The 26,174-nt window shown below is 41.8% G+C and overlaps 1 protein-coding gene across 13 annotated transcripts in view; it reads left to right on the top strand.

Moving 5' to 3' along the window:
- Positions 1–8,755: 8,755 nt before the first annotated feature.
- The window catches only part of MTMR3 (myotubularin related protein 3), a 146,573-nt gene continuing 129,154 nt past the window's right edge, over positions 8,756–26,174 (top strand). For 12 of the 13 annotated variants that reach the window (XR_005016203.1, XM_036823336.1, XM_036823338.1 and 9 more), the window contains exon 1: positions 8,756–8,960. The gene's annotated coding sequence lies outside the window, so the exon portion shown is untranslated. Of the gene's footprint in view, positions 8,961–18,670; positions 18,709–26,174 lie in introns of all 13 variants that reach the window. The other variant, XM_036823327.1, reaches the window with a different exon arrangement.

Here is a 26,174-nt window from a genome sequence, read left to right as displayed (position 1 = left end):
ACAGATCTGAGGGATAGTTTGGGAGTTTTACCCCATTTTCTCTCTCAGCCCCCTCCCAAGCAACCAAAGTAAACATCCACTGTAAGTGAAAAGTGTGTGTGATTTGTAAATGTGTTTTACAAAGGCAGCTTTGATGTCTCAAAGCTAGGGACTTCCTAGTCCCTCCCTTTAACCAAGCTACTGCTCTTAAACCCTTCTCTTACAGAAATTGCAGAGATGCTACAGGTCCACAGTATAGGTTGGGCATCTGTTCTCATGAGCATCAGAACTTAGGACTGGCATTCAAGGGTCTCCATTTCAACCACATCTAGTCACTGACACTGCAAATGAGGTTCATCATTTTCATTCTCTGGACATCAGCTTTTCCCTAGAAAGGGGATGAAACTTGGTCTTCACCTCCTAAGGTGGCTTAGGAGGACCAACAAATAACAAAATACAGAATACCTGGTGGATGTCCTCATACTTAACATGTGTTAAGCATTGTTGAGCAGGGGTTCTATACTATGGCTCAGGCCCAAATCCTGCCCTTCCTCCCCACCACCCCCCAGCCTCTTTTTGTATGGCCTGAGATTTAAGAATGGTTTCTACATTTTAAAGTGTTGGTGAAAGAAAGAGAGAAAGGGCAGAATATGCCACAGAGATGTATGTGGCTTGCAAAGCCTAAAATATTTACTATCTGCCCCTTTACAGATAAAGTTTGCTGGCCCCTGTGGTAGAGGATAAAATTGAGGCTCAAAGAAGGGGAGGATGTCATATACCTGAGGTCACACAACAAGGAAATGGTCAAGCTATCCATTCATTCATCCATCCAAAATATATAGATTGGACTTCCTTTATATGTAAGGATGAAAGGCTACAAAAGCATGGGATAGTTAGTGCAGTATTTCCCAAAGTGGGTTCTGAGGAGCCCAGATCCTGGGAGTTGCCCAGAGACATGTCCTCAGCTCAAACGAGTTCTGGAAACTGAAAAGTCCATAACCTCTTCTTGAAAGGTTACTATGTATAACAGCATATCAAGGTTCTGAGAAGTCCTACAGCAAAGAAAATAATCTGGTTACCTTTGTTGAATTCAGCATGTCTCAGATTTATTCAGTTGGGAAAATTTTGTTCTGTTCTGTTTATTTTGATGATAGCTATGTAATATCATTCCTCAGAAACATTTGGGAAATTCGGAAGTTATAGGCCAATCACTTGGGTTTGACAGCTGGCCTGGCCACTTTGCTGTAAGACCATGAGCAAGTCACTCAGCCTCTTCCAGCCTCATTGGTGGAAAGCAAAGACTTATTTCCAGCTACATGTCTGATCCTCTGTTTCCTGCCTTAAGAGCCACATTTCCCACAGAGGTGTTTGTTGGCAATTTTTCACGCTGTTGGGCTAGGGGTACAGGATTATTTTTTCTCTCTGGTTGGATATAATTCTGTAATTTCCCTGAAAGACCAAGGCCCCCAGATCACATCAGCTGTCCTTTTATGCCATGTATGCCCTGATGAAGAAGGGTGGAGTGGGTCAGGTTCTAGAAGACTCAAACTTAAAAAGTCAAGAATGTAGGACTCGGGGAGACAGATGGCATACATCCGATAAAAGGATTTGTCAACATCCAGAGACTTGTTGGAACAGGGTTGATTATTTCCTAGAGGTGCTGATGAAGGAATTTGTAATATTAAAAGAATGCAACCTTTATGGAATCTAGCCTGCCATCTATGATTAACACAGCATTAAATCATAGAATTTTGGCACAATTTTAATCTTAAAATGGTAAGCCTGCCACACAGAAAGATGCCCAAATAAACCTATACTTGCTCCAGTTGCTTGGTTTGGTGAATAGTCTCTCTTTTGCCTCTGGGTCTTTGCACGTGCTGTTCCCTCTCAAGAGTCATCTTTCTCTTGACTTTTGCCCTATTAACTCCAGCTTTCTTTCCAGTCTCTGTATCAATGTTACCTGGACCACTATAAGTGTGGGTGGGTTCTCTACATAACTGCTGCTGTAAATCCTGTATCTTCTCCATCAGAGCATTTATCTGCCTTCTGTTGACTTTGCCTTGTCAACTAGACTATAAGTCCCGGGAGGGCAGGGACCGATTTTGTCTTGCTCACTGTTGCATCTGCAGAGCTTGGCATTGTGCTGGACAAAGCAGGTACTCCACAAACATTGGTAACAAACCAAAAGACTGAGTGTGTATACTCTTTGGACTCTTTGGTTCTCAGACACATTGGAGAAACTGAGGCAGCTTGGTTCTCAGACACATTGGAGAAACTGTTGAGGTGTGGCAGGTCTGGGAATGGAACCGAGATCCTCTGACACCAGGTATAAGACTCTTTTTCATACTCCTAGACCACTTCTTAAATAACTTAATTCCTTTCCAGCAGAGCTTTTGCAGCCTTATTCTAGGCTTTCTTGTCATCACCTTAGAGGTTAAGACTGTTTCGGAGAATTATTTTATAACAAATGGGATCTTAGGGTAGAAGAAAATTTATCTAACTCTCAGGGGTAAGGAAAAACGTGTGTCTTTTGGACCTTGAATTTAAATGAGCCAGCAAATCCCTGCTAATTCTCTTCCCTTGCTGGGTCCTGTCTGCTTCATACTTAGCAAAGGAGAAACCCAGCCTGTGTCACCCATGATTTATGCCCTGCTGTTTGCTCTCTTCCCCTAGAACATTAAACACCCTGAGCAGAGGGGGAAGAAGAGGTAATCTCAGGATGCCTGGCTGCCAGACGGGTGTTTGGGGCAGGCTCTCTGCTCTGGTGGGAAATGGGAGGAAGTTGAAATGTTAAGGAAAAAAAAAAAAAGAAAAAAGAAAAGACCGATGGGGCTTTTACATAAAAGGAACAAGGGAGTCTCTGTTTGCTTCAACCTTTGCGAAAACCATTGGCTTTTGAGCTGAAAGACCTGGGTGCTTGATTTACTTGTTTACAGAGTGCCTCTGGGCAAGACTTTCCTCTCTCTGGGTCTCAGTTTCCCCAGCTGGCAAGGGAGGGTCTGGATGGCTTGAGCTCCCCACAGCCTCAGGGATCTGGAGGGTGCTGATGCGGCCGTGTTGCATGCAGAAAGGCGTGTAGGCAGCACAGTGGTTAACCATGTGGACCCCACTTCCCCCTCCCACTGGCTAGGGCTCTGGGCAAGTTCCTCACCTCTCAGAGCCTCATCTGCATGATGAGGTCGATCTCCTGGCCCTTCCTCATTGGGTTGCTGGGAACTAAAGCTCCTAGCAGTATTGTCATGGAACCAGCACTTAATAAGAGTCAGCTATTATTGGGACTGCTGTTCCTGAGATGGTCCCTAACCCTGGTCTTGGTGTCCCTCGACCTGAGTTCCCTGCTTGGGACCTGGTTAGTGGGGGCAGGGCATCCCTGGCAGCACTTGGAAACTCTGGGCAGAAGGGAGGAGGAGCTATTTTCAGTGGATTCTGGTTCTATTTGTGGCTGCGAGTTGGCCCAGGCTGCAGGGAAGCTTTGGGTAGAGCAAGCTGGGAACTGAGAGGGGTGTGTCGTCTTACATCAGAGATGGTAGAGAGAGGGGGAAGGGGGACGGAAAGGAGAAAGAGGGAATGTACCTCTCCTCTCCTATGGTTCTCGCTCCCCGCCATCCTTTCTATCCTCTCCTTGCCAATTTCATCTCCTCTGCCTTCCCTGGGGGAATTTAGAGGGGGTGACTGGCCTTTCAAGGTGGATTTAGTTAGCAACATGAAGCGATCCATCAATCTGGTTGACACAGGGTTCCCAAAAAACAGCACTGATTTTCTTAGGCTGAAGTGGGATTCATATCCCCAGCAGAACTGTGCAGTATTTATTAAAGCATGAGTGGTGTCTAAACCACCAAACATCTAAATCATTTATCAGAGTGTAGAGGAAGCACTCTCATTTCCCCACTGGACCCTGGGGTGGTACCTGTTGAACCCCTCGCCCCCAGCTTCTTAACCTCTCTGGGCCTCAGTTCCCTCATTTATGAAATCAGTGCGGGGGGGGGAGAGTGGGGAGGTCTTGGCAGGGAGACATATTTGGAGCTCTTGAGTCCTTTCCAGCTGCAATTCTGTGATTCTCTGATGCAATAGTCAAACAAGGTGAAGCTGAATCCTTTAGTCAGAGCATGGTTGGTAGGACTGGCAGGCTCCAGAGAGAGGATGACATCCTGCTCTGTGATTTTCTGGATGAGAAAACTGAGGCCTGGAAGGTGGGGTCAGTTCAGGTAGTGGGTCAGTGGTTCAGCTGGGTCAGGAATCCAGGCCTCCTACCTCCTATTGCAGCAGGTCTTCCCCGACACTGGACTGCTGGGTGCCTCTCCCTGGGAGGAGGACAGGAAGCACATCTGTACACCGGCTAACTTATTTAATCACCACAATAATTCATTTTCCATATGAAGTCACCCACATAGCAAGGTTTGGTGGCAGGTCTGCCCGATTAAAAAACTCCATCACTATTCCAGTGTTTCCCAAAGACCTGTTATTTGAGTACTATCCTCATGAGTTTTTGACATAATCAGCTTTGTACTAATATTTACATCACATTTTTCTTTAAATCAATTCCTCACTTTACATAAATAAATGTAGTCTCATCCTAAGCAAAGATATCTGTGATACTGAGTTTGATCAGTTATATTTTTCCAAATATATATTAAACATAACTATTTAAATTAGAAAATCCATGTGCTGACTAAAAATGTCTTTGAGGTTGAGTAACTCCAATGAATATGGCAGTGGTTCTCAAACTTGTTGGTTTCTTTAAAATTATTGATTAATAATAAAGGGACTTCCCTGGTGGTCCAGTGGTTAAGACTCCGAGGTTCCACTGCAGGGGGTGCGGGTTCAATCCCTGGTCGGGGAACTAGGATCCCTGCAAGCCATGCTGCAAGGCCAATAAAATAAAATAAAATAAAATAAATAAAATTATTGAGGACCCTGAAGAGCTTTTGTTATGTAGGGTATGTCAATTGATATTTACCTTGTTAAGAATTAAAACTGACAAGATATTAAATTACTTATAATTTATTAAAAGATAACATGGTATAAAAATAATATTGTAAATCCATGACATGGTACTATAAATAACATATATTTGTGAAAAACTACTCTATTTTCCAGAACAAAAAATTTAATGAGAAGATTGGCACTGGGGACTTCCCTGGTGGTGCAGTGGTTAAGAATCCCCCTGCCAGGACAGGAATAAAGACGCAGACATAGAGAATGGACTTGAGGACATGGGGAGGGGGGAGGGTAAGCTGAGATGAAGTGAGAGAGTGGCACTGACATATATACACTACCAAATGTAAAATAGATAGTTAGTGGGAAGCAGCCACATAGCACAGGGAGATCATCTCGGTGCTTTGTGACCACCTAGAGGGGTGGGATAGGCAGGGTGGGAGGGAGACACAAGAGCGAGGGGATATGGGGATATATGTATACACAGAGCTGATTCACTTTGTTATACAGCAGCAACTAACACAACAATGTAAAGCAATTATACTCCAATAAAGATGTTAAAAAAAAAAAAAGAATCCACCTGCCAATGCAGGAGACACGGGTTGGTTCGAGCCCTGGTCTGGGAAGATCCCACATGCCACGGAGCAACTAAGCCCATGTGCCACAACTACTGATGCCTGAGTGCCTAGAGCCTGTGCTCCACAACAAGATATGCCACCACAATGAGAAGCCCATGCACTGCAACAGAGTAGACCCCACTCACGGCAACTAGAGAAAGCCTGCGCGCAGCAGCAAAGACCCAGGGCAGCCAAAAATAAATAAATAAATTTATAAAAAAAAGAAAGAAAAAACCAATGGCATTGTTTTACACATTTTCAGGTCTTATTAAAGTTTGACTTAATACAGGAATTCCACATTCTCCTATCTGCTTCTGCATTCAATCTGTCAGGTTTTTTCGTTGAAATACATGAAGACAATCCAGCCTCATACAATTCAGATGGTTGTGGATATTCTTTTTTTGATACTACACTAAAACTTGAGAAGAGGTAGTTTCTTAAAGTTTAGTTGCATAAATTCATTTGAATGAATCTTTTGTACTCAGTTACACTAAACTCCATTGGTTTATCTTGCACTTTGAATAGATCTTTTAATCATGCATGATTTGGTAACATCATGCATTGGTCATTTAGAAAATATTGGTTCATTGGGTTATGCGGCTCTTCCAAAAGTAGCCATGGTTTATTATACAGTATCAATATTTCACTTTTGTTAACATTACTACCCATCTAAGCAAATGAGGACACGCAAATAGTGATCTTATGTGCACAGAGAAATTCCTCCTACGTCCTACATGCTAGTTGAGGATTCCTTAGCCCAAGTTAAAAGGCAAATACGGTGATACTCTGTCTAAAAAGAGGTCAAAGTGATATGCCAAAAGTCTGCCTTCTCCCGTCGGATTCCTGGGGAGTTGTGGGATTGGCTGAGTGGATGTTAACAGCATATTGGCTGAATATCTTCCTCGAGCCAACTCATTGGGAGCTAGCCAGCCTATGGCTGGGCTGTCCTGGACTCAGGTACTAGCTTCCATCCAATCAGAGACCACCAACTATGGAACCCTATCCTTCACCCATTGCCTGAGCAGAGGCCTAGGTAGCAAAACGTGTGCCCCGAGGGGACTGAACTTGATGGGAACCTTATTTTACTGGGCAATAGGAGAAACAGGTGGGAAAACCTGTTCATCTGTTCTTTTGTACTTACTATTTACTCTCTCATACTTTAAAGGCTATAATCATATAACAGTAAAAGGAAAGCTGGATAGCAAAATATAAATAAAGGTGCAGAGTTGAGGTGGGAGGGAAAGTCACCGTTAATATGTGGATTTGAAGGGCCAACAGCAGGCCACCACTGAGCTTCAGATTTAGCCCTGGGCTTTCTGGAAGCCAAGGTGAGAAGATACACAATCAGCTGCCTAACACTAATTGTCAGAAAGGAAGTGCACCTGTATCTGTGAGCAAGTAGGCAGAGAATATTGCCTGCCATATCAGTAAACAAAGGATGTTGCAGCCATCAAGCCGTCAGCCACTGCAGTCACCTTCTTTACGGTGCTGCAGAGGATTCAGGGTGGAGGAAACAGGATACTGGCCCCAGGTCGTTAAGGTGCGTATCAAAGGAATGATTTCAATGAGCCCAAACTCCTGCACCTTCCCATGCATAGTAAAGTGCTAAATTCATTAACTTGAGATGTCTGTTTTTTCTTTAATTAACGGTAATCTTTTGATGTTCTAACTACCTGGTTTTTGGTGCAAAAATTCCTATATATTCTGGTTCCTCCCTAACCTCTTTGGAACAGGCCCCAGAGGTATCAGAGAGGCTGAGAATAAAACATACTCTCAACTTTTAGGTTGTGCAATTTTTTTTCAGCTGACAGAGTAGAGCAAAGCCTTTCCTAACTTTGAACTCTAATGTAGTTTCTTACTTGGGATTTTATTTCAGGCAACGATCCCATAGAGTTGGCAGTACAGCCTGGTGGGTGAGAGCATAGCTTTTGTTGTCAGTTGGGTTTGGGTTTGACATATATATATATATTTTAATAAATTTATTTATTTTATTATTTTATTTTTTGGATGCGTTGGGTCATTGTTGCTGCATGTGGGCTTTTCTCTGGTTGCAGCGAGCGGGGGGCTACTCTTCGTTGCAGTGCACGGGCTTCTCATTGCGGTGGCTTCTCTTGTTGCGGAGCACAGGCTCTAGGGCGTGGGCTTCAGTAGTTGTGGTGCACGGGCTTAGTTGCTCCGAGGCATGTGGGATCTTCCTGGACCAGGGATCCAACCCATGTCCCCTGCATTGGCAGGTGGATTCTTAACAACTGCGCCACCAGGGAAGCCCCTGGGTTTGATTTTTAAAAAACTTTTAGTGCAGCTTATCCTGGGCTGCAGTTTCTTCATCTGTAAAATGGTGATAATAACAGTATCTACTTATTCAAGCTGTGAAGATTCAATTAGATGAGTTGTATAAATATCAGCTATTAGTTAATCAAGAAATTTCCCACTGCTTGTCATGAGCAGTTCTAGGTGCTGGGGGTAAAGTGATGAACCAAACAAAGAAGATCTTTATCTTCAAGTAGCTTTTACTTCAGAATGGGATAAAAAGACAACAAACATGAAAAACAGGTAAATAATTGCACAGAGTGCTATGGAAAAAACAATACAACAAATGCAAGGATAGATTTCATTTGACTGGTTCTCGCAGCCATTTTCCAGAAAAGTCAAAGGTATAACGTTAAAACGTAACTCTGAGGAGGTGAATCTGTTAGGGCCTGAGGTTAATTCAGTCCTGGTGTGTAGAATTCTTCTACAGGCTATTGTGTGTGGGTTACAAGTTTTTTTTTTTGCTTGTTTGAAAACTCACTCCTTCCAGCTGTGCTTTGGTGCAAGCAGTCTGAAATTGTATTGAGTAGAACCTTGAGCACACTATACTTACTTGCATTACATTAAATTAGTTTTATCCTCAGCACAATTACAGGTGAAAGATACAACTATTGTTCTAGAGTTGTCTTGCCCAGGGCTATAGAGCTAGGAGAAGATGCCTCCCAAAGTCTGTGGGACCACCTTTGGTTTTCTTCTGCGCCCATTACCCACCCGTTTCTCTCTCCTTCTCCAGCTGCGCTTCCCAGCCAGCCCCTCGCTCGCCCCGGGCGCTCGGCTCATCAGCAACCCCGCTCACCCCGGGGGCGTGGTAATCGGCCAAGACCACGCCCCCTCCCCCGCGACGGCCCGCCCTCTTTTCCCCTGACCGCGGGCTGAGAGCCCGAGCGTGCGCGCGCCTCCGCTCGCGGCCCGGCTGTGTCTCGGGAGCGTGCTCTGTGTGGCCGCCGCCGCCATGTTGTTGTGGTTGTGAGAAGGCGGCGGCAGCGGCGGTGGCGGAGGAGCAGCCGGTCGAGACGCTCCAGCGGCCCAGGCCCTGCCCCCCGCCGGCCCTGGCTGGGAGCCTTGTGGGGTGGCGGAGGAGGCCGTGCCGTGACGGGCCTCGCCATGTCCTGCCGCCCGGTAAGGAAGGCCCCCCCCCCCCCGCCCCGTCTCCTCTGGGGGTGAGGAGGAGCTGGAGGAGGGGCGGGCCTCGGCCCGGGCGCGGCGGGTGTCACCCTCTGAGGAGGCGGCGGCGGCCCGCGGGGGGCTGGGGACGGCGTGCGTGGGCCGGGGAGGGTGACCCGGGCGGCGGCCGCGGCCGCCAGAGGGAGGCGCGGGGAGCGGGAGCTCAGCGGCCCGGCGCGGCCCGGACCCTCGGCGCGGAGGAGGCGGGGTCCATCCCGGGCGGCCTTCCCGAACTTGGTGGGGAAGGGCCCACGGGGCTAGGGGTGTGAGGCGCTACCTCGCAGCGTCCGGGGAAATGTCCGCGGACCCCCGGGAGGTGAGTGTGCGCCCCTCGCTCCGACCGGGTCTGTGGGAGTCCTCCATGGCGAGAGGCTGGAGGTCGGGGGCCACGGCGCCCCCGGGGCGAGCGGAGCGGGCCCGGGACTTGTGGGAAGGAGGAGTGGCCGCCTTACTGTGCAGCAGGGCATCACCCTGACCTGGTAGTGCTTGGGTGGGAAGGATGGTTCGGAGGCGGTTGAGAGAGCTCAGCAACACTGGTCAAAGAGCTCCACGAAAGATTGCAGAGTAATTTCTCAGATGAAAATCGTGCCACTAAATGTATTGAATCCTGCTGCTTAGGACCCCTAAGATAATATTGTTGGTTGTACTTTGGGCTGGAAAACTTCCTTCAAAATAGTGGGGTAACTTTTATGGCCGTTTTAATAAATTCCTCGGGGGTCTGATAGTCTCACCTGTGAGTTTTGCACATTAGCTACTGTTGGGTAATGATGGTCAGGTGTCGTCTCCAGACTGAGGCCTAAATTCTTAACCGTTTTAGTATCTTGACATACACTTTGTTATCTGACAGTATCTATTTTTTCACGACGAGGGAAAAAAAGTTGGCATGCTCTTCCAGTTGAGCTTCACCTTCGTTTCTCATAATGTCGACAACAATGCCATCGAGGCCTGGGTTGAATTAGATGAGATGATTTTTTTTTTAATGTAAAGTAGTCGTGACTCGTACATGAAGAGGTGTTGGGGACCTTCCCCTTTCAGATCCAAGGCTGTTTCAGTAGGGCAAGAGACAAGACGCGTGTTGTTTTTTGCTCAGAGACCAACTAAGGTAAGGTGTGTTGGTGGCAAGCAGAAAGTCTTCTTTTCCAAGGCCTGTGACTTGGGTGGGTAGAAGAGCTTAGAGAATGACACTATTTTGAGTAAACCCAGTACAGTATGTGACATTTAACTAAGTTTGGAGGGTTCTAGAATTTTAGATTGGCTCCCTATAAAGGCTTCTTTCAGCTGTAATTACTTTCCTCATTTTCAGGTGGCCCTGAGCTGTTCGAGTGACCAGCACACTGGTGCAGCCCCACTTGTAGTTAGTTAATGGCAAGCCATAGGAGAACCGAGGTTTTCCCAGCTTGTAGGCCAGGTTTTTTTAGTTCAGTCCTTACCTAATTAAATACCAGTTGTCAGAAATAATATGGACTGCCTGAAATGCTGATTCCTGGGCATCACGCGGGACCTGGTGAATTAAAATCTCTGAGGGTGGGGCCTAGGAATCCATCCTTAGAAAACTCCCTGAATGATTCTGGTCAGCCAGGTTTGTGAACTTCTGCTTTAGATCACTTTTGGTATTCCAAAAGATTTCCACTAATTACGACTCCTGAGAGTGTTTTTAATTGTTTAGACAATTTCAGAGGTATGGAGGAGGGGGAAGCCTGAGAGACAAAACTGAAAATTGAGCATCTCTTAAAATATAATGGATTTATGTAGGGGAAACAGATTTGTTGCCAAAAATTATTTGTGCAGGTTCTGAGGAACACACTTGATAAAATTAGAGGCAGCTTGACTGGAGGTATATCCAGAGATACAATGAGGAATCCAGAGGAAAGAAGCAGAGAGGGGGAGGCAGTAAGTCTGCTTCTGGCCCACAAAGAGCTCCACTGAAGGTGCTTCCCAGCATCATGATTGCTCCTACACCATCTGATTCAGTTTCTAGTAACGTGTGGGTAGGGCAGGTGAATTAGCAGTCATTTGAGACAAGGGTTGTGAACCAGGAAGGTTTACTGTGGATTGTGAAAAGTTCTTGAAATATGCCTGAGGCCCTGAGGACTGGTAAAGTCAGTTTTAAAATCTGTTGCAGTTTTGGTTAACACCTTCTGTGGTAAAGTGGAGTGCTGAGTTACCACAGGAAGTAGTCATATTGCAGAGGGGGTGTGGTGAGGTTTGTTATAAGTTTGGAAGAGTTGGAAGAAAATGTTACAGTTGTATAGAGCAGTGAAGGAGTTTGCTAAATATCCTGTTAAATCATAGTGTAGTATTGTTAGAGAAGTACACCTAGTTGTCCACTACAAGAGCCAGAGGCCATGTTTGTTTTGTTCCTTGGTGTCTACAGTAGCTAGCATAGTTCCCAGCGTATGCTGTGCTCTCAGATATTTGTCGAGTAAGTGAATAGTATTGAGATGGAAAAAAGAACAGTTTTGGTGGTTAATAACAACGTTTGTTATTAAAAGTTACTTGATCATTTGCATTGGATTAAAGAGTCAGTTTTTTAGTCCTTGTGGTTTGGAACTTTGAGATCCCATCAAGAGATTCTGTTTTCTGAAGACTGCCATTGCACACTATCCTGTCCTCTAGCTTTTGGGTCTTAATGTGCCTTAATTTTTGTGTGTGTGTGTATATGTGTTTCTTAATTTTTTTAGGTATTAGTGTTTTTTTTTTTTTAAGCACATTTTGTTAGATGCAGAGATATTTAGAATAATGGGAAGCTGTAGATTGGCAGAGATTGTGTCATTAATTTGACTCTGTGACTGCTGTTAGGAATGTCACTTCTCTGGACCTCAGTTTTCTTATCAATCTACAATTAAAGGCCTGTACTTGTTGACCTCAAGTAGTTTCTCCAGCCTGAATTTGGAAATCTTTAATAATTTCTAATTGTTACTTTGTATTAATCTCATATAGGTAGATGAACCTTTTAATTAAAAAAAAAAACAACTGAAAAAAGAACATTCTGTTTTGAATTCTGCTTTTGACTTATGGATTTTAGACATCGTCCAAAAGTGCTCTGGAAATTGAGCGCATGTTGCAAGTATTATGCAGAAACAACATGCTTATGCTGTTGTAATTAACTTAGTGTTGAAATCAAAATGGATTTCACTTAGGGAACTTCATAATTTAGTGTGAAGCCACAAGATTAAGAATGGTTCGGGGGAAGTTTGTGTAATTTATGTGGTCAGTTGTTTCTTACAGACCACCCAATTTTGTAATTTTCTGTGGTGAATTTATATGTAATTTTATAATCAGTGAAACTTAAGACAAAGCATGAGATTAAATACATATCCAGTTGAACTAGGATTCCCAGTAATTTTAGAGGCTACCAAAATTGTTAATATTCATTGTTATTTTTAATTTTAATTTTATGCTTTTATCTTCACTTTTGTGCCTAGAACCTTAACATACCTTTTAAATTCATATTTGTATCAGACGTTCAAAGTGAAAACTATTGTAACATGGCATTGGATGACCAGTAAGTCCTGGGTTCAAGCCTGGGTGTGCTTCTCATTAGCTGTATTGTTTCTGGCAAACCACATAACCCTTCTGAGCTTCAGTTCCCTCATTAGTAAAAGGAAGAAGAGCAACTTCTCTATTTATATCAGCCTGTCAGTGAGGATCAAATGGAGTGGTGTATATGAAAAGCAATCTAAAAATGTAAGGGGATGATAATGGAGTCCTATTGTGTTAGAATCCTATTTTCCTGGAAGAGTTGGCTTGTGGAGCAGTGGTAAAATCTGGTATCTGCTGTCAAGTGCAGAATTTACTAATATCACTGGTAAAGCAACAACAAAATGTCTGTACTCTGCCTGGAGAAACCTTTTAGCAAGCACTTGTACCAGTCTGCCAATAGGAATGGTCACAGTGTTTCGAGAAACTTCAGAGGGATCTGGGGGTCTTACATTTGTGCCCAGGTTTGCACTTGGAGTAGACATTTTGTTATGTTAGAACGGTGGTGGAAAGTGGAAGGGTCAAGGAGTTTAGTACATTCCATGTAAAGTTTTAGGGCTGTGTTTTCTAAGTGGCAGCTGGCAACGTCATAGGGTAATGAAATCAATGTGATTTCTAAAAAATAGAAAATATCAGCACATCAAAAATGGTAAAAATAATTATTGATTTGGGAAACTTTTGTTGTTTTATACGTTTATATGTGTGTATTGAGTTGCAACATAAAATGTATTTTTTCTTTCCTTTTTTTTTTTTGCTGCACCGCGTGTCTTGCGGGATTTTGCTTCCCCGACCAGGAATCAAACCTGTGCTCCCTGCAGTGGAAGCATGGAGCCCTAACCACTGTACTGCCAGGGAATTCCCTTGTTTGGACTTTTAAAATACATGTGCTATTGTTTTCTTAGGCTAAATTCCTAAAAGTGGGCTTACCTGGCAAAGGGTTTTTTTTTGTTTTTTGTTTTAAATTTATTTATTTTTGGCTGCGTTGGGTCTTCGTTGCTGCACCCGGGCTTCCTCTAGTTGGGGCGAGCGGGGGCTACTCTTCATTGCGGTGCACGGGCTTCTCACTGCAGTGGCTTCTCGTTGTGGAGCACAGGCTCTAGGCGCACAGGCTTCAGTAGTTGTGGCACGCGGGCTCAGTAGTTGTGGCCTACAGGCTGTAGAGCGCAGGCTCAGTAGTTGTGGCACACGGGCTTAGTTGCTCTGCGGCCTGTGGGATCTTCCCGGACCAGGGCTTGAACCCGTGTCTCCTGCATTGGCAGGCAGATTCTTAACCATTGAGCCACCAGGGAAGCCCCGGGTTCTGCTTTTTAAATTTGAGTATACTCAGGGTGCCCTCTACATAGGATGCTATTTTAAAGTCTCAGCAACAGAATATCAGTGTCCAATTCCATGTATTCTTTTTTCTTTTTCTTTTTTTTTTAAATTGGGGTAAAATTGCTTTACAATATTGTGTTAGTTTCTGCTGTACAATAAAGTGAATCAGCTATATGTATGCATATATCCCCTTTCACTTGGACCTCCCTTCCAGCCCCCCATCCCACCTATCTAGGTTGACACAGAGCACTGAGCTGAGCTCCCTGTGCAATTCCATATATTCTTGCTAGTGATTTACTACCTTTTAGCTTGTTGGTGGGAGTTTAAAATAGCTTGGGAATAGTTTTCCTTTGTTCTTTTTTCAGCATCAGATCTTAGCCTCTACCGCTTAACTGTGGAAGGGGCAGGTAAAAATGAAAGTGCAGTGATAGGGACTACTTTAGACCAGTGGTCTCTAAACTTTTTGATTGCTCATCCCAACAGTAAAAAATTTTGAGCATTAATGTTCAGTCCTTAAGTATTTAATTTACAAATAATATGTATAGTAATTGGTTATTGTGTACTTTATAAAATATAAACAAAAAATTAACAAGGATGAGAATTAAAAATAAAGTTCAAATGTTTTTCTTCTTTACCACAGTGGAGCATCTTGGGTATTCCTTGAAGTGCACTGTACTCTACTTTGGACATAACTGCTTTCGACGCTTAAGATTTAATGTTGGGCTTTTATGGTTGACTGTTTTGGGGCCTTTCCATTAATTGTGCAGATGGTCCAGCCTAGTTGGATTATGATAGTCTTTAAAGTGTCCCATGCTGTTCAGAGTCACATCTGCAATAAGCGCAAACATAAACCTTGCTCATAAAGCATCAGTTTGATACCTTTTGTCATTGTTGACGTGGCTGAATTTGAAAAGGGCAAATCATAGGATAGGAAACAGTCTAAATAATTAGTTTATTTCTCTTAGATATGAAGAACTGATATTGTGTAGAGTATATTTTTAAAAGTCTGTGCTTTATGGAAAGCAGTTTGGTTGTAACATTTTTGTTTTCTAAGAGCTTAGGTCTTGGAGACTGAAAAAATTGCTCGTACTTACTTTCCTTTGCTTGCAAAATACCACAATTAACCTTTCGCTCTAACTCCATTTGGAAGAGCCTGAGTCAATAACTTTTAAAAAATGCTTTCTTGGGCTGAAACTTTCCCTGATGAATCTTAGATTAAAAGGTAACTTTTTTCCTTAGGTTTGAATAAGTTACTTTTGATTTGCCCCTTTCCTCCCCCCTGTAAGTTATGAAATCAGGAAATGGTGTTTTTTTCACTACAAAAATGAGTCTCCCTCTTACTTCCCATCATGGGGAATTTAATTTCAGTTATTTTACATGGGTCGATATCAGAGAAAGATAATATTGAAATCTTAGAGATTGTGAAAAGAGCAACCTGGGTGATTATTTTTTGCTAGTTAAAAGAAATTTTTTTTTGCCAGTTAAAAGATAATTTATATTGAAGGGGATTGCTATATACAGTATTTTAGGAAAAGGGCCAGGTATCCCTTTTTACCTTAGGTGGCATGATTTATAAGGTGCTGTCACATACATTTTCTTAGATCCTCATAAGGATTTGAAAGCATCGTTTAATCAGGGATGTTGTGACTCCTTTGAGGCCACATGCCTAGTGTTTGACATCATATTTAAAGAGGTAGACTGTAATCCCTGCAGAAGTAGGTACTGATGGCTATTCTCCTTCACTCCTCAGCACTTAATATACTGCCTGGTACAAAGTAAGCTATCAATATTTATGGACTAACTGTTTGAACTTGTACATATATATTTACATGTGTAAATAAGTTATAGCATTGTAAAACCAATACGTCATTTTCTGTAGTTAGATTTTTCGTTCATCTGATGTGCACAGAAAACGTTTTTGTGGGAGAGGTCATTAATTTTACATCAGCCTTTCAGATATCCTCTTACTTTCTCTTAAGGATAGATTCATGGTGACAAAAAAATTAGTCTTTTTTTAATTTTATTTTTTATTTTATTTATTTTTGGTTGCGTTGCTGCATGCAGGCTTTCTCTAGTTGCGGCGAGCAGGGGCTACTCTTCCTTGCGGTGCGCGGGCTTCTCATTGCGGTGGCTTCTCTTGTTGCAGAGCACTGGCTCTAGGCGCACGGGCTTCAGTAGTTGTGGCTCGCAGGCTCTAGAGCACAAACTAAGTAGTTGTGGCGCATGGGCTTAGTTGCTCCGTGGCATGTGGGATCTTCCCAGGCCAGGGCTCGAACCCGTGTCCTCTGCGTTGGCAGGAAGATTCTTAACCACTGCACCACCAGGGAAGCCCAAAAAATTAGTCTTGATGTAATTCTTTTCACCGTGTGTGTCCCTCCTACTGGCAAGACTGTGTGTGTGTATATATGTTTGTGTATATTTATTTATATAGTAGTTTGCTATTTAAAAAGGAAACATACTCATTAGTTAGTCTTTGGGTATATAGTGGTTCTTGAAACATGGACTTCATGGTTTGCCCTAGGGTGAATGAAAAGGAACAAGTATGATTTCTCTCACTTGTCTTATTCTCTCCAGTTCCCTGTACACGTGGCTTTGGTTTACTCTGAAAACACTGAAAAAAAAAAAAAAAAGTTAGTCTTCTGAAGAAGCTAGTATTTTATTTCCTCTTTGATCTGCTGAACTTAAAATCATGTTTAGTAACTGAACTAATATACTTTTATACATAAGAGAGACCCTGTAAAGACAAGAATGGAAAAATTAACAGTGATTAATTTCTGACTGGGATAGTGACCATTTTCTGCTTCATATTCTTCTGTAGTTTCCCAATTTTCTGTAATGAACATGTATTACTCTTATAATTAGGAAAAAGCTGCTATTTTAAAGTACATTTTAATATCCTTTGTTTTCTTTTTTTTGGCTGTGTTGGGTCTTCATTGCTGCGCGCAGGCTTTCTCTAGTTGTGGCGAGAGGGAGCTACTCTTCATTGCAGTGCGTGGGCTTCTCATTGTGCTGGCTTCTCTTGTTGCGGAGCACGGTCGCTAGAGTGCACGGGCTTCAGTAGTTGTGGCTCATGGGCTCTAGAGCTCAGGCTCAGTAGTTGTTGTGCACAGGCATAGTTGCTCTGTGGCATGTGGGATCTTCCCGGACCAGGGATCGAACCTGTGTCCCCTGCATTGGTAGGTGGATTCTTAACCACTGCACTACCAGGGAAGTCCCTGTCCTAGTTTTCATTGGCTGGCTTATGAAGGTTTAAGTCATAGTCACCATTGAGAAAGTGGGTTGTGGTCTTCCCTGGTGGTCCAGTGGTTAAGATTCCGCACTTCCACTGCAGGGGGTGCGGGTTCGCTCCTGGTTGGGGAAGTCTGCATGCTGTGGGGTGTGCCCAAAAAAAAAAAAAAAAAAAATAGAGGAAGAAAGTGGTTCCTTAACTGACTCCAGTTCCTAAGCAGAGTGGCAGCTGTAGGAAGTGGTATGGGAAAATGGGGCAGGCAAGCTGATTTGAACTTTCTTATTGTGATTTCCACTATGACTGAGATAGTGTGGGCTTTGGTCACAGTTAAACACAAGACCTCCATCTAATTTTTCTCTTCCTAATGAGCTGTTTGAGAATTATGAAACCTTAAAAAGAAAAATCAGATTCTATGAACTGTAAACACAGGACTTGGCCTGAATTCCCAGTTTGCTTGCTGACATGCCATGTGGACTTGCCATGTGGAGCAAGAACTGTAGCTGTGTATGTTGTGTGTGTGTGTGTGTGTTTAAAAATATCAAGTGGATGGAGAACAGTAGGAGGTTCCTTAAAAAACTAAAAATAGAACTACCATACAACCCAGCAATCCCACTACTGGGCATATACCCTGAGAAGACCATAATTCAAAAAGAGTCATGTACCACAGTGTTCATTGCAGCTGTATTTACAATAGGCAGGACATGGAAGCAACCTAAATGTCCAACGATAGATGAATGGGTAAAGAAGATGTGGCACATATATACAATGGTATATTACTCAGCCATAAAAAGAAATGAAATTGAAGTATTTGTAGTGAGGTGGATGGACCTAGAGTCTGTCATACAGAGTGAAGTAAGTCAGAAAGAGAAAAACAAATACCATATGCTAACACATATATATGGAATCTAAAAAAAAAAAAAAAGGTTATGAAGAACCTAGGGGCAGGACAGGAGTAAAGACGCAGACGTAGAGAAGGGACTGGAGGACACGGGGGGGGGGAGGGTAAGCTGGGACGAAGTGAGAGAGTGGCAGGACATATATACTACCAAATGTAAAATAGATAGCCAGTGGGCAGCAGCCGCATAGCACAGGGAGATCAGCTTGGTGCTTTGTGACCACCTAGAGGGTGGGATAGGGAGGGTGGGAGGGAGGGAGATGCAAGAGGGAAGAGATATGGGGATATTTGTATATGTATAGCTGATTCACTTTGTTATAAAGCAGAAACTAACACACCATTGTAAAGCAATTATACTCCAACAAAGATGTTAAAAAAAAAATCAAGTGGGACTATAGCAACTCAGATGTGATACTGATTTTTACGTGTAATTTGAACTGGAATATACTTAGATAAATGACCTATTTTGACAGTAGAGTCTCATTGGGGTTTTGGTGTTAATGTACAGCTGGGAGTTGAGCCACTGTAAGTTTATTTACTCATTCATCTGTTGATATTTTAGGAAGGTCTATGTAATACATCCTTTAACGTTTAAGTGATAGAGTTTAGGTAGAGCCTGTCAGCTTTTGCTGTTTATTGCATATTATAGTGACTTAAATGCTTGTGTAAATAGATGATATATGATTCAGAATGTTAGATTTCCGGGGTAGAACTTTTTTTAACTATCTGCCCTTTATTATTTTAAAGAATAAGATTAAAGTTGAAGAGCAATCAAGGTGATAAAGGTAGGTGCTAATATAAATTTATAGAGGTTTTTAGTTAAAAATCTTATAATAAAGATATATAGGCTTGTCAAAAAAAAAAAAATACCCTGTAGAAGTCGATAAAGACCATATTCCTCTGTTCGCAAATTCCACAATCTTGGCTTTCTTTTTTTAAAAGTAAAATTTAAATATTCAAAATTTAGAAAAATATGGAGAATAATTTAATAACACCATGTACGTAATTTAAAAGATGTTGATTTAGATTAATAGATGTTGACATCTTGTAAGATTTGCCTGAAAGGTGTATTTATATTTGTTTTTAAAAATCAAATATATAGTTGGAGTCCCTTTTGCATTATTCATCTTAGATCCTGTTTCCATTATCCAGAGGTGGTTTTACTCTCTTAGCCCATGCTCTTTTATTCTTCCAACAAATGTCTCTGTGTATTTAAAATGTAGTAGTATTGTGTTTCGAATGTATGTGGTACCTTAGTGTATATATTCTATTTGAAAAGCTTGAATTTATCTGTGTTGATATATGTAATTTACTTCACTTAAAAGCTATTAGCTTAATAGCTATTCAGTTGTATGAATAGAATGCAATTTTAGTCCTCTATTAATAGTTTGTTTTCAGTTAATATATAGATCTTAAAATTCCCCTTTAATAGGATCAAACTGTACGTGCTTATCTACAATTTGTTTTTTTCTCAGTAATGTACTACAGACATCTTACTGTATCACAAAATATAGATTTACTTCATTTTAAGGACTGTAGTTTTTTTAAAACGTTTTATAGGCACGCTACAATAGTTATCCAGTCCTTTACTGATGGACATCTAGGGATTTTTTTTTTGGCATTTTTTCCCCTTATTACAAAAAAGTGCTGTTTCTCATGGATATTCTCGCACTTTATACTTTTTGAACAACGGTAGGATAATTTCCACAGAAATAATTCTGCAGAGTAAATTTTGGGGAATAGAATTGCATGCAATAAATATTGATGCTTTTATATTAAATCTAAACCAATATGTGTATTTGTAACTTTCTTATTCCTGGTCTGTTCACTTAGGTCTGTTCAAAATGGGTGCTATGTAAGAGGCGCTGAGATGGGATTGCTTTGTAATATAAAGCAGCCACATGTTAAATTGCATAGTAAGAAAACTAGGAGGAGTCCCAGCTTTATATAGGTGAGGCACATAGAGCTGTGTTCGGGGAATAGTTTTAGTTTTGCTAGCACAGAATAGAGGATTCAAAAATAAGTTTGTAAAGTGCTATAAATTAATCAAATCCTTAAATTACTTAAAATTCTTTTACTTGCTGTACTGAGCCCTTTTAGGCTGAGATCAAAGGCAGTTTTGGTGAAGATGTGTCTGGTGGTAGTGTGCATAATTGGGAGCAGGCAGAGATTAGAAAGCAGTGAAGAATCTGTACTGTACTCAGAATTAGGTAATAAGGACCTGAATTAAGGTGGTGGCAAGGTGGTAATTTAGGTAGCTAGATTAGGTAGACGATTGTTGGTTGATACCCTAAAGGAAATACACAATTTGAATGGGGAGGTTAGTGGCAGGATTCAGAGTTGGTGGGTTTTGGGTCTCAGAGAATAGTGATAGTATAGAAATGTGGAATTGGGAGGGGGGAGCTGGTTTTGGAAAAGGACTAAAATGAAACCCTTCACACGTTAACATTGAGGCCAGGGTATACAAGTAAAAATGTCCTGCAGGAGCTTGGAGATAGAGAACTTGAGGCAGGAAGAAAGGTAGGCCTTATCTGGATGAGGTGTTGAACCTAGAAGAGCCAGAGATTGAGGCTCACATTTAGGGGAGTGGGAGAATATTGAATTTTAAGAAAACCTGTTAAAATTAGGTTAATGAGGCATAGTGGAGGCCAAGGAGAAGAGATTTCCAAACTAGTGATAATTAAATTTGAGTGAGATGGGAAACAATGGGGATTTGGTGATCCATACTAGTCATCCATCATTTTCTTAGGTTAATTTTAGCATAATAAGGGGTGAGGAGTGGGAGATGAGACAGCATGTATGGAACCTGTGTTGTTCAATAGAACTTTCTCTGATTCCATCTGACATTCGATAACTGCTGTTCAGTGCATATTGAGCACTTGAAATTTGGCTAGTTTGATCAAGGAACTATTGGGGTGGCCAAAAAGCCTTCGGTTTTTAAGTAAAAATAAAAGACATTTTTCATTTTCACCGAGAACTTTATTGAACAACATATTCACCCTTTTGGTCCACTACCTTCTGCCATTTTTCAGACAACTTCATAATTCCATCTTCCCAAACTTTATCTTTTTGAGCAAAGAACTGTTCCAGGTGCCTTTTACAGTCTTCTAGGGAATTGAAATTTTTTCCATTAAGAGAATTTTATAAAGACAAATAAATGGAAATCCAAAGGTGCAATGTCTGGTGAATACGGCGGATGAATCAGAATTTCCCAGCCAAGCAATAACAGTTTTTGCCTGGTCACCAAAGAAACATGCAGTCTTGCATTATCCTGATGGAAGATTGTGCGTTTTCTGTTGACTAATTCTGGACGCTTTTCATCAAGTGCTGCTTTCAGTTGGTCTAATTGGGAGCAGTACTTGTTGGAATTAATCGTTTGGTTTTCCAGAGGAGCTCATAATAGAGGACTCACTTGCAATCCCACCATATACACAACATCACCTTCTTTGGATGAAGACCGGCCTTTGGTGTGGTTGGTGGTGGTTCATTTCACTTGCCCCACGATCTCTTCCTTTCCACTTTATTGTACAGTATCCACTTTGCATTGCCCGACACAATTTGTTTTGAAAATGGAACGTTTTCATCACATTTAAGTAGAGAATCGCATGCAGAAATATGGTCAGGAAGGTTTTTTTTGCTTAACTTGTGTGGAGTCCAAACATCAAAGTGATTAACATAACCAAGCTGGTGCAAATGATTTTCAGCGCTTGATTTGGATATTTTGAATATGTCAGCTGTCTCCCATGTGGTATAATGTTGATTGTTCTCAATGTCTCGATTTGATCACTATCAACTTCAACTGGTCTACCTGACCATGGAGCATTGCCCAGCGAGAAATCTCCACCACGAAACTTCTCAAACCACTTTTGACACATCTGATCAGTCACAGCACCTTCTCCATACACTGCACAAATCTTTTTATGCGTTTCAGTTGCGTTTTTACCTTTCTTGAAATAATAAAGCATAATATGCCGAAAATATTGCTTTTTTCTTCCATCTTGAATATTAAAACAGCTACACAAAAATTCAATTTTGATAAGGTTTTTTTTTTTAATAAATGTATTTATTTTCAGCTGCGTTGGGTCTTCGTTGCTGTGCGCGGGCTTTCTCTAGTTGCGGTGAGCTGGGGCTACGCTTCGTTGCAGTGTGCAGGCTTCTCACTGCGGTGACTTCTCTTGCTGCAGAGCACGGGCTCTAGGGCGTGCGGGCTTCAGTAGTAGTGGCACATGGGCTTAGTTGCTCTGTGCCATATGGAGTCTTCCCGGACCAGGGATCGAACCCGTGTCCCCTGCATTGGCAGGCGGATTCTTAACCATTGCGCCACCAGGGAAGTCCCAAGTTGTTTTTTTTTTTTTTTTTTTTTTAATGTACCCTGATATGACAGGTGTTACAATACAGGCTAACAAAATTGTTTCAAATGAAGTTAAAGACAACTAAGTGCTACTAGAGCCATCTTACAGAAAAAACCGAACGAACCTTTTGGCCAACCCAATAAATTAAAATTTTTTAATTTTAATTAATTTAAATTTAAATAGCCACATGTGGCTAATGGCTACATGTTGGACGGTACAGATTATGGACTCTTAAAATGAAACAGTGATGTAGATTAGCAGGAGGAGGAGATCTCAGGATAAGTAGAAGCATTAGTTATTTAAAAATTTTGTTGCAGTGCTATCAAAATTGTGTTGGAATTACATATTTTAGTGCAAACTAGATTTTTGCATTTTTGTGTTCAGTGTTGGCTATAATTAATTGACAACTCTTTTCTATATAGAAGATCAAAATTAATTTTAAGAGAATTATGGTCTGAAATTTCTTCATGATGTCCCTTCCCTTTTTTTCTTCTGTCTTGCTTTTTAAGGTTATAATTCAAATTTTACTGATGAAAGAATATCTATTGAGACATTTGGATCTCTATTTTCTCCAATTAAAAGTAACTGAAAATTTCTGTTTTAGAAGTCTCATTGGGGAGAGAGGGAATACCAGCTATACTTTAAACAAATCAATATCTTAGATATTTTATGGCTTGAGAACTGGTTTGCTTTGAGAATGATTTATGGTTTAAATTTGAATATTTGATAATACATGAGAGAACCTTTCTTACTAGGCTTACCTAAATGCACTTTGCAAGAAGAAAAATTAAGTGTAAATGGAAGACCCATTCACAAACAGTGCTAATTGTGTGATTCCATTTCTATAAAGTTAAAAAAAAGACAAAACTGATAGATGGCAATGGAAGTCAGAATAATGGTTATTTTTGGTAGTGAGCATAAGGGAGACTGTAGGGTTGCTAATGTTCTGTATCTTGATCTGGGTGGTAATTTCATGGTTTTCTTTATGAGAATCATTGAGTTGTATACTTGTATAAACTTTTTTGTATGTAGGTAATACTTCAGTTTTAAAACTTACCGCCTCACAAAATTTTAATGAACGTAATTAGCTGAGTTTGTCTTCCTTTAGTTTTTTAATTTTTCTGCTACTTCTGTTCATACGTGAATACACTTAATGATGAGACCTATTTTGTCTTTTAAAATTATGATCTAAAACATGCAGAAGGGTGCATAAAAATGTATAGCTTAATGAATTTTTAAATTGAGTATATTGGAGGGACGTCCCTGGTGGTCTAGTGGTTAAGACTCTGCTTCCACTGCAGGGGGCATGGGTTCGATCCCTGGTCTGGAAACCAAGATCCCACATACCTTGTGGCACGGCCAAAAAAAAAAAAAAAAACACTACATTGGAGGGTTTTTTGTTCTTGTTGTTCATTTGTTTTTTTGTTTTTGAGTATGTCGTACCTATGTCTATAAGAAGGGAAGGATGGGCTTCCCTGGTGGCGCAGTGGTTGGGAATCTGCCTGCTAGTGCAGGGGACACGGGTTCGAGCCCTGGTCTGGGAAGATCCCACATGCCAAGGAGCAACTGGGCCCGTGAGCCACAACTACTGAGCCTGCGCGTCTGGAGCTTGTGCTCCGCAACAAGAGAGGCCGCGATAGTGAGAGGCCCGTGCACCGCGATGAAGAGTGGCCCCCGCTTGCCGCAACTAGAGAAAGCCCTTGCACAGAAACGAAGACCCAACACAGGGCTTCTCTGGTGGCACAGTGGTTAAGAATCCGCCTGCCAATGCAGGTGACACGGGTTCGAGCCCTGGTCCAGGAAGATCCCACATGCCACGAAACAACTAAGCCGATGCGCCACAACTACTGAGCCTGCGCTCTAGAGCCCGCGAGCCACAACTACTGAGCCTGCATGCCACAACTACTGAAGCCTGCGCGCCTAGAGCCCGTGCTCCGCAACAAGGGAAGCCACCGCAATGAGAAGACCGCGCACCGCAACGAAGAGCAGCCCCCGCTCGCCACAACCAGAGAAAAGCCCACGTGCAGCAACAAAGACCCAACGCAGCCAAAAATAAAAAAATAAATAAAATTAAAAAAAAAAAAAAAAAAAAAAAGACCCAACACAGCCAAAAATAAATAAATAAATAATAAAAATAAAGGAATTCCTTTAGAAAAAAAGTCTTAAAAAAAAAAAAAAAACAAAAAAAAAAAAAAAGGGAAGGAGTTGATAGAGGGCTAGAAATTTTGAAGAGAACAAAGTTGTTTTTTTTAAAATTTATTTATTTTTGGCGGTGTTGGGTCTTCGTTTCTGCGCGTGGGCCTTCTCTAGTTGCAGGGAGCGGGGGCTACTCTTTGTTGCAGCGCACGGGCTTCTCATCGCGGTAGCTTCTTTTGTTGCGGAGCACGGGCTCTAGGGCTTGCGGGCTTCAGTAGTTGTGGCTTGCAGGCTCTAGAGTGTAGGCTCAGTAGTTGTGGCACACGGGCTTAGTTGCTCTGCGGCATGTGCGATCTTCATGGACCAGGTCTCGAACCCCTGTCCCCTGCATTGGCGGGCGGATTCTTAACCACTGTGCCACCAGGGAAGTCCCGGGTTGTCCAGTTTTTGATAACTACAAATAAAGCTGCCATAAAAGTATTCACACACGTGTGTGTATGCCCACGTATGTGTTTTCTTATGGTTTTAAAAAAAAAATCTGGGGCTTCCCTGGTGGCGCAGTGGTTGAGAATCTGCCTGCCAATGCAGGCGACACGGGTTCGAGCCCTGGTCTGGGAAGATCCCACATGCCGCGGAGCAACTAGGCCCGTGAGCCACAATTACTGAGCCTGCGCGTCTGGAGACTGTGCTCCGCAACAAGAGAGGCCGCGATAGTGAGAGGCCCGTGCACCGCGATGAAGAGTGGCCCCCGCTTGCCGCAACTAGAGAGAGCCCTCGCACAGAAACGAAGACCCAACACAGCCATAAATAAAAAAAAAAAAAAAAAAAAAAAAAAAAAATCTGGTGCCTAGAGCTTTTTTAACTTTATTATGGAACCTGAAAAAGCTTGTAATTTTCACAGAATTTTGTTAATTGCTTAGTAAACTTCACCCCCCGAAAAATTTCACTCTGGAATGAGAATAATTTGTTATACAAATAATCTTACAGTGTAAACTGTAAATAATGAGAATTTTTTAAAATTAAGGAAGTAGGCACATGTACTTAGTGGATATATTTACTTATCAAACTCCTTAGTGCATAATGTCATATTTTGTTTTTAGTAGCTCTTGAACTGTGAATCTTTGACTTTCTTTTGTTCCTCTAGCTAGCAGAATGGTTATATAATTGGTTGTGAAAAGTCTATAAGTAAAACAGGTTTAGCACTACAGAGTTCCCGCAAGATGGCTGGAAGTATTAATATTGGTTGCCAGTTTCATGTAAACAAGTCATAAAACTTACAGTTTATGGTTGATTAGCTACTTGAATTAAATTATCCTCTTTTTTTTCTGTGTAGTGAACTTTCTTTTTCTAGCAATATGAGGGCAAGAAAAAGAGGTGTAGGACCTTTTATCTTGGGAAAGAAATTGCAGGCAATTTTTGCAAATTAATGTTTCAGGGTTCCAATTCTGACCCTGCAGAGGACTACAGAGACTGTAGGTGGTATATGACATTTTCGAGAATAGTATGTGTGTGTTTCTTTTGATTAGTCTTAGAATTAGATTAGTTTAAGCCTTTTGGATACTATGATTGAGGTACTTGGTATACAGAGCTACAGAGCTTCTTTCAGCAATGTACATTTCTTCTGAGTTAAGATATTTAGAAAACTGAATGTTGTGTTTAGAACCAAGAGACATTACGCTTCAAATATGAACATTTGGTTTAGGGGATATCTCACTTGTAGGCTATCACGTTTCTAGCTATTTCCCATGGAAATATCCATCTGG

Source organism: Balaenoptera musculus, chromosome 14, assembly GCF_009873245.2.
Source record: "Balaenoptera musculus isolate JJ_BM4_2016_0621 chromosome 14, mBalMus1.pri.v3, whole genome shotgun sequence".
Taxonomy (NCBI): domain Eukaryota; kingdom Metazoa; phylum Chordata; class Mammalia; order Artiodactyla; family Balaenopteridae; genus Balaenoptera; species Balaenoptera musculus.
This window is presented reverse-complemented; position numbering and strand designations above follow the sequence as displayed.